We start from the raw sequence: 9,480 nt of genomic DNA, 5'->3' as shown, positions 1-9,480 counted from the left end.
AGGTCTGGGGTCTTTTAACATCTTTTTTTGGTGTCAAATAGTATGGTAGAAAGCAGCAAAACACTTAATCCAGTTGTCATCTTGGCAGGTGCAGGGAGAGGAACTTTGCTCGTGTATTTTCTGTGGGTTTGATGCTGGGGTCTGGGGCCTGTGATGTCATGTCAAAACCAGCACTGGCTCTAACAGGGCCATTCACAACAATGGGACAAAGCTGTAAAATCTCTTACAGACTTCTTTTTTCTTCAAAAAGATACCTTTGAAGAGGAAGCAACGATTAATGTATGTTTTATGTAGGGAAGGTACCGGCTAATAAAATTACAAGGTAAATGACGCTGATACCCAAACCTCCAAACTTTTCTGGCCTCTGTGGGACTGCAGAGGGGCAGCAAGGCGCCTGTCAGAGCACAGCCAGAGGAGCCTGTGCCTGTCTGAGCGCTGCTGCCGGAGGCGCAGGCGGGGGCCCGAAGGCGCTGGCTTTGCCCGTGGGTGCAGAATCCCCCGCGGGGCTGCGGGCACCGGAGCGCCGGTGATGCCGGGCGCGGCAGGACGGTGCCGGCAGCTGTCGCGTCGGGCTGCCCTGCCTCGGACAGCTGCCACGCTGCCACCCCTCGGGTCCTCCGATTGGGTGCTCCCAGCGACTGATTACAAATGCTGATGCCGCTTCTGTGATCCTTTCCACTCGGAGGAGAAATCTCTTATCCCCACCCCCAAGCCCACCTCTAGAATGTAAGTCATGGTGAGAAGATGAGGATGAAAACAGTGCGCTATGAGTGACTGGAAATCCAGCAGCCCGGTTTAGCTGCAGTGTTATGTAGGAGTCGTTTCCAGACTTCTTACCTTTGGTTTTCCGGCACAAACTGCTTGCAGGTTTTCGAAGGCTGTGAAAGGACTTACCGTTTGTGTGCTTGTGCTTTCTGTGCATCAGCACATTACCTTGCTTTTCCCCTGGACAGCTGTGTTCAGAGCTTCATGTGGCAACCTTTCTACTGAAGAGAGATAAAAAGGATCCTTAATCTGATTCTCTTTGGATCTTTCTATTTTTATGGTAAGTGCCAGCATATATTGGCAGAGCGCAGCTTCTTTGCTGCAGTGCTCGTGCTCTCTCCCTCTCTCTCCCTCTCCCTCCCCCTTCCCCATCTGTTTTTCTCCCCCGGTAGTCTTAGATAAGTCTCGTGACCTTCACTTAATATCTAGTCATAATTTTCATCATCTTCGTAGCAGATGCTGGCTAAGTAAAATGCAAGTTTTCTCTTTATTTTGCTCTTTCCCTCCTCTGACCCGCAGCTCTGAAGTATTGACTGCAAGCTGAGTACTGCCTCTTTGTCCTTGAAACGGGAGGCTCCAGCATTGCTCCCGATTGCCTGTGGCAGCAGCGGGATACGCTTCTGGGGAGCTGGAATAGAGACTGGGTAAAGGTGACAGGCTCTCTTCTCTAGGTCTGTACCCTTGCACTGAGGGCACAGACATCCCCTGCTTGAGCAGCCACCTAGAAAACTCTGAAGCCCCTCAGTGCTCAGGTGTGAGCATACATGTGATTTGAGCTGGTATTTGCTCTCCTTGGCATGGGACAGATGGGCTCTTTCAGCATTTTCTGTATAAGCCTATGTCATCAGGTGTTTTTAAGTTGGGCATTTGCATCTTACAGGTGCAGAATAGCTGGGACAAGAAGTTACAGAATAGGCGACCTAATAACGCTCATCCCTATCTGGTCTTTACTGTTGCAAATTCTTAGCTTTTTGAAGTGCTTTTACATCTCTGCAGTAGAAAAAAAAAAGTGCTTTTAAATGTCTGAAAATCTGTTCTGGCTTAATTTGTGCTCTAAGCTATTTTAAAAGCTCTGATTTTATAAACAGGAAAGGTTGTTATTTAGACCACAGTAAACTGTGTCCTTAGTTTTAGTTTGGTTGGTTTTTGTGGGTTTGTTTTCTTCTTTTTTAGTTTGTTGCATGAGATTTAAAGTAAAGCAAATATACAGTTTCTGGTAGAGACATGTTTTCATTTGTTTTTGGTATGAGAGAACTACAAAAGTATTTATTTTAACTTGAATGTGTTTCATGCTGTGGATTCATTATGTGGATTGACTATGCATAGCCCTTGCAGCCTGCAGGAATAATAAAGACTCTGCTACATCTTCAAAGGTCCACTGAAGGCATAGATATAGCACTGGCTCAAACTTGTCGCAGGGTGGTCTGACTTCAAGCAGAGCAAAGAGGAGATGTGTTCTTATACCTTTGTTTTACTGAGGTAGGATAAGAATAAAGCTTTTATTCTGTCTCTGCATTGCCTTTTCTGGGTTTAACAAGAGATATGCTGGTATCTGGGAATTTTTTTCTTGGTTTAATGTAGCTTATGTCGTGACTTAAAACAATTTATTCTATATTTCAGAGCGTTTTGCTTCACATGAGCTGATCAGTTGAATTGAGTTTGTGTACCTCCTTTTCCCTCCCTAATGAGTAAAAACTTCAGAAAATGCTATTTTCAATACCCTTAATTTCTTTTCTGTACTTGGGTGTAATGTCAAGCTGTATTGACAAGCATGTATGAGTGTGGTGGGGGAGAGGGAAGCCCAGGTTAGACAAGAGGCATTGGGAGAAGGAGGAGGCTTCCCCAAATCTGCAGGTAGAGGACTTCATGGTGCAGTGAGGTACCTGCTGCATTGCCCTCAGAGCAAGCAGCAAGGGCCAGCACGTAGCTCAGATCTCAGTGCTCTGAGTCATCTCCCCCATCAGATCTTGTGTTTTGGCATCATGAAGAACCCACTGGTGCAGTTGATCCTGAGCCTGGTTTCCCTTCTCACTGATGCAGTGAGGATGTGCTGCAAATCTCCTACTCTGGTAGGGAACAGGCCAGTTTTGGCAATTGTGCAGCTCAAGGAACTGCCTAAAAACGTTTCCCTCTAGAGCAGCTTTCCCCACTGTCTCCTTCAGAAAGGCTTTGGCACCATGACTGGTCTATGTGTTACTTAACTCTTTTATACCAGTAATGAAGGTGCCTGAGTTTGTTCTCTTCCAGTTTCAGAGTGCTGACACTATGACAGCAGCAAAGAAACTTTTTGCTGTAGAAGATGTGCAGGGCTCCTGGTAACTCACACAGAGAAGCAGTCCTGAGACCCTGCACAACCTGCAGGTTGTGATAGTGCCTTGGAGGAATTAGGCTTAGGCTTTTCTTGATTAAATGTGAATAGTAACTTTGTGCATGCATTTGAACTTGGAGTTTTTTACCGTTTTCTCCATATAAAATGATGGTAAACATAAAAAACAAATAGTTTTGCAAAATGCATGCACCACTTAAAATACCCTGAAGACCTCACAGTTAATTACAGAACTGCATGCTATTATGCTATAAAATATTATTGTAAATTCAGATATTCATATGCCCTAAAATGTAGATACATTCCTACCCAACAATTTCTCAGAAGTGTTGTTGTCACTCAAAAATTACTAATGTTTAAATAAAATGATCTTGTAAAAGCTAATTTTGAACATAAGTGCATAATCATATCTGTCTTTTCCCATAAAAGTTTAAAAGCCAAAGTGCTTTTGCAATAACCTTGAGGCAAAAGGAAGAGAGGAAAATGATCCTGAAGTATTTTCTCCAGTTTAAACTATATGAGCTTGCAATGGGATGTTTGCATTTGGAACCTAACATCTGAGTACTGCAACAGAGAAGTCTATGCATCTAAAATCCTTGCCAGCACATCTTGTTGCAGGCTAAAGGCTTGAAAAATAAAGATGCAATCCTCTGTAACAGTCTTGAGAGGTATTGAGAAGAGTGAAATTCCCCAAATTACATGAAATTCAAGTAGGTAGATGTGCTGTTCATTTCTTGGGAATTCTGTGAATGCTCTGATAGGCAATGCATGCATAGCACTTCCTTGTTTCACAGCGTGGTGTCATGTTAATTCCTTTGCAGGGTGGCTGAAGACTGCATGGAAAACAACTGCAGGGAAAGGAAAAAAAAAAGGCTCTGTTCCTCAGCCAGCCAAAATCACCCAATGGTCTGATGAAGTCATTGCATTCTTTTTTTTCTTGTATATGATCAATATGCATTCTTCATCCACTTGTCTATAGAAGCAAGTTTTTAAAGCTTTTTTACTCCACAAGTACTTAAACATATACATTTATGTTGGGAATATAAATTGGTATGTTTTTACAGAAAACTCAGTCATTTATCCATACTGCTTCAGTAATTTTATGCTTTCCATCTGCTCATATCCTTTCTGACAAAACTTATGCAGACAGCTATTGATTATCCCTGGCTGAAGAATTCAGGCAGTGAATTAGCCATGCTCCAACTTCCCTCTCTGCCCCAGACTGGAAAGCAGTACTGAGATATGCATGTTGCAGAGCTGAAGTCATCAGTACCAGCAGCACTCTGGCTGGTGATTTTTTTCATGCTGTATCAGTTGTGCTTTTACCTGGCAGTTTCTTCATCCATCCTGACCCACTAATGAGCCCCACATGAATAATCAAAACTCAACTGCACCTTTTAGGCTTTCTCCCTTATTCATACAGCTAACTTTAAAGGTGTTCCTGGACATATTATCCCACTGAGTCTGCAGATTTTGTCCAGGATGATTTCAAGGACTTCGTAACTCTAATGTTGCAGGATTTACAAACCTGTCTCTATATATTTTGCAGCTTTAACAGGTGAGCTCTCTTCAGTGCAGCTGCTACTTTTGCAGTTTATGGGAGTCTGGAAATGCTATGTTTGAACACTGTGCTGCATAATCTGTCAGAAGTTTGGTGCTTTGGGGAAGTGCTAGGCAGGGTGTGTGTGTGTGCTACGTGCTGTCTCTATGTCAGTGGGGAAGGATTGGCTTTCAGACATTATGTGTGTCCTGTGTCTCCTGTGCATACCCTGCCTTCTTATAAGTGCTTGCATCCTGTTCCTGTCATATCTCAGGAGGGGATTGCATTTTCTGCTTCTGTACAAGTGCAGAGTGCTTTGTGTAGATCTGTCTGGTTCTTCATGGAAACCATGGTCTTTCATTTCATGTTGTGCAGGTTTGTTCTTATGTAACTTCTGCACAGGAAACACTGGACAATAGAGAGGTGTTCTGTGTGTTACAGAACTTTCTCCTGCATAGCAAAAGTCACAATTATATTATTCCAGTCTCAGTGTGGTAACAATGGAGCAGCACTAGGCCTGTTTGACTTGACCAACATTAGCTGTTTGCATTCTGGTAATGTGAGATTGGTTTAGAATAGAGAACTTCTCATTGTATAATATAAGGAGAAATAAAAGTTTTGTTAGGAGTTATGGGTTATTTCTCCAGTATTCTAGTAGAAGGGGTCTTGGCACTGGAGCAGGCAATGCAAGTGTTTTAATCTTTATGAAAAACACCCTAAGCAGGATGAATATCACTAAAGCTGCAATTATATCCCCAAATAAGGGAGCTAATGGTGGGCAGCTCTCTGCACATGCATGGATTTTACTCTAGGAGAGCACAAATCTGAGAGAATGTTTTCAGAAAAGCCTCATATTTCTAAGAGCTGTATGTGGATTCTAATAATGCTGCAAGACCAATCCTTCAAAACAGTTTCCCTTTATGACCTCAGGAGGAGTTACAGCAGTCTGGCCTCCAAATTCAGCTCTGAGAGAAGACTAGTTCCCACCAAATGGTGAACTTTGAACATAAATCCAGAGATTTCCAGACTCAGCATTTGCAATCTGATTGTCCAAAGGAAGGCTTGCTGTCCATGAGCTTTGGACAACTTGGTCCCTCAAAAGTCCATGCTAGCATAGATAAATATATTTTAAAAGAAATAGAGATTGAATCTCCTGAATGCATTCTCTGGACATGAGTGAGTTCCAAGATTCCAGGATTATGTGGGTATTGATGATGGTCATAGGAGATGAGTTTCTCGTGCTCTCTATAGAGGTAGAATACCAAAAATTTGCACTTTCAGAGGGTGGTTGGAAACATGCCTAAAAGAGATGTCCTAATCTTCCTTAGAAAATTATTGCTGTTTAATATGAAGCAAGGAGGAGTAGGCTTCTGTATAATTTATCTATAGGGTTTATGTCACTAGTGCTGGGAGATTATTAAAATAGTGCCCGCATCAAAACAGCTTTTCTACCTTCATCCATTTGGTCTTGTTGCAGCCCCCTGCAATATTGACATTAATTTCCTATTTTATATAGTGCTTGCAGCCTTCAAATATAGAAAAATTTTTCTGCCTTCCTTAATTTTTGGATGAGGAAGTTAATTAACAAAATCACTTGAGAAGAGAAAGACAGAATCTCCTCTGAGCCAGTTTGCTGTATGGAAAAACTGGTGATTAGTTGGCTTGGTGATTAGCTGTTTTGGATCAGCAGGAGATTTATTCCCATTTCAGATCATTTTCTTTGAAGAAACTGGTTTTCATTAAGATTAAGCATAATACTTTATACATGATGTATTAGACCACCAGAGACTTTTTCTAAATGGGCTTGATAGTTCTTGGGAAACCATTCCCTGTAAAATGCCAGTCAAAATCCAGAACTTTGTGAAGTCCATTGGTATTTTTCTATATATCCTGGTAGACATACAACCTCTCTACATCTTCTTCATCTATTCCCCAGCCTCAATTAAATTCTTTTCTTGTTTGTGCTCTGTGTCACTCACTCTCCACTGTTTTCCCTTGGTATGTACTTTTTTGCCTTTTTACATGTTGATTTGCCTTCACATTTTTCTAGGTTTTGGTTTTCTTTTGTATTGAGGGCTGGGGAGAGTTATAACCATGCTAGTTGCCATCCTGTGCTGAGTTTCCTCTAGGCAGAACACTGCTCTGATTCAGTGCCTAGGGAAATGCAAATTTTGTTCTTTCAGTGTTTGTAAGACCTTGGTCTGCAGTCACAATATATTGTGAACCATGCATAGAAAAATGGAGAACAAAAGGCAATGACAAACAGGTTTGGCAGGACAAAAGGGCTGGAACTTAGGAGTTAAGTAAAATATCATCCTCGTTAACATGGATATTCTTTTCATTCATCTAGCAGGAAAATAATATATTTTGTAGCTGTGGAATCTGAGATCAAAGAACCATAGCAAAGAAGAATTAAGCAGGTGATACTGGTCTGATTATTTCAACCTCTCTTGCAGTTTCATGCAGACATTGCTGCTTTGGTTTATGTTTAGTGCTTTTGAGGCTATTTTCATAAAAATTCTTTATTTTAGATGAGGGGGAGAAAATGAATTAAGTTGAATGCTCCTCCACCCTCAGGGAAAAGTACTACCTCTTCTAATTCCTTGTTGTCCTTTGTTCCCAGAGAAATATCTGCAGCATTTGATGTTCTAGACTATGTAATTTAAATTAACTTTTCCAGACTGGTGAAAATTCCTGATCTCATATAAATTAAATACAGGGTAGTCAAGTTTCTACCCACAGACTTTTGTTTTGAATGATGCTGTGTGCTTCTAATACTTGTTCTATTCTCTGCCTCTTTATGATAACCACCAGATGAGCCTAGGCATAAGAAGTCCTTTTTAACTGGTCACGCTGAAATTGCTGTTGAGACATAGACAGAATTTCCCTATTTTCCTTTATCATGTAGGATTTGTGATTTTGATTTCAGAAATGCCCTGGCAAAAGTTTGGTTAGCCTTCTACTTCGGCATGCTTCATGAAGTTTACTTACTTTATATTTCTAATAATAATAGACTCTGAAGTATTCTGATTAGTATCTTATGGTGCAATTCTGATGATACAAACAAGTTTCCATCAGTAGTCAGTGTCCCATGATGAAGTTGTTACCGCAACTTCTCATCGCACTGTTGTCACCTGGAGCAGTTCTGCAAAAAATATATGCATTCTCATGTAAGAAAAATACTACTTTATTTTCCTTTTTTACCTAAAAACTAACATGACTCAATTGTTTTCTGATTACTATATTATGTTAATAGATACCACAACTTTTGTGACAAAATTTGGGTCTAAATTATCCAGTTGCTTCCTGTAAAGCTCAGTGATATAAGCATTCAGGTAACTCTTTTTCTGCAGTTTTAATTCTGCCTCTTATATTTCTGCTTCTATGTCTGATCTTATTTCTTACAGTTCTGCATTTTGTGCTTCTGCTTCTTGCTGGACCTCCTGTCCTTTAACCCTCTTTCAAGATCTGCTCCATTCCCCCTCCAGCATTTCTCTGTCTGCTCCTTCTGTTCTTTACTTGCTCCTCCAGACTGTGCCCAGGTGTCCCACTCACATACTGGTGTTTGTTTTTTGCTTGTAATTTTGAGCCTTAATGAAAATATGAACTCAGACCACTGAATTGTGGTACTTCAGCAGCACTTGTTGTGCAGGTCACCATTTTTTGCAACAACCAAAACTTTCCATTAATTTTTTGTTAAACAATGCAATGGGTTTTACAGGTGACATTGCAATGAAGAAGTGGGGGCTCAGATATCAATATTACTAAGCCATTTCCTTACCTTAAGATACACTGCTTGAATTGAAATTTAATATATGTTGCAGTGAGGAGGCATAATAGGTCTGTGCTTTTCCTGGTTCTCCTTGTGGGAGGTTGGGTATCACCTCTGCTTCTAAGTTGAGAAGGGAGATAGGTCCAGGACATGTACTCCCTTTCAGTTCCAAGAGGGACAAGAGAAGAAAGAAGAGAGATGGATGTGGCTCATATCCACTGGGGTTTGGGGTGGGTCTTTTTGTTGGTTTTTTTTTTGGCGTTTGTTTTGTTTTATTGGGTTTTTCGTTTGTTTGTTTGTTTGTTAGTGTTTTATTTTCTTTTTGACATTTTGCTTCAGGATCAGGTTGTGATGAAAGAAACTGTGCAAATTTGGGAATTTCTGTGTGCTTTCAGTTATCATGTGATAGCATGGCAATTATTGCACAGGAGGCTGTTCATTGTCAAAAATTTAAGTGTCTCACTCAAGATCACACAGAAATATATGTCTTGGTTCAACCCAGGACTCTTGAAACCTGTGACACTACCAGCCCATGCCAGGCTAGCCTGTTTTCCCAGAGTGACAATATAGGGGGAGCGAAAATTTTAATACTAACAGATAATTCTAAATAAGCTACATTCAAATACAAAAGGTCAAGAAAAAACTTTCAGTCTTCTAGTTTCTAAAACAAGTAAAGGACCTCAAAAATTTTTTAAAAAATGAAAAGTTGTTTTTTAAAGACAAAATTATATTGTTACAGAGTGTGGAGAAATATTTAGGATATTTGCCAAATAACTTTGATAACGCTACAGCTTGTCACTGCCTGTCTAAAAATTCCAGTTGTTTGTTTCCAGGGCATACCATGATGCCTGGTTAGTTTTTGATGTGCTCTGATTGCAGTGCACCCCAGGCTAAATAACTTGCAATTGTTGTGTTTCTCTTTCACTGTTGTCAAGCATATGTTGTGTTTGCTGAATGGAGTCCAGGGGAAAACGTGTTCTGAGGCCATGCTGTCAGCACTTACATTTTTTTGAACTGCACTTTTAGAAACGTCTGTAAGCCTGTCAATCAATTTTAAACTTTGGGTATGGCTTTGTG

The 9,480-nt window shown here is 40.7% G+C and overlaps 1 protein-coding gene across 1 annotated transcript in view; it reads left to right on the top strand.

The window, feature by feature from the left end:
• The first annotated feature begins 856 nt into the window (after window positions 1–856).
• Window positions 857–9,480, top strand: part of ANO4 (anoctamin 4) — a 187,298-nt gene continuing 178,674 nt past the window's right edge. Inside the window, exon 1 of the mRNA XM_066549687.1 lies at window positions 857–1,045. The gene's annotated coding sequence lies outside the window, so the exon portion shown is untranslated. The remainder of the gene's footprint in view (window positions 1,046–9,480) is intronic.

This window comes from Molothrus aeneus, chromosome 5 (assembly GCF_037042795.1).
Source record: "Molothrus aeneus isolate 106 chromosome 5, BPBGC_Maene_1.0, whole genome shotgun sequence".
NCBI lineage: Eukaryota > Metazoa > Chordata > Aves > Passeriformes > Icteridae > Molothrus > Molothrus aeneus.
This window is presented reverse-complemented; position numbering and strand designations above follow the sequence as displayed.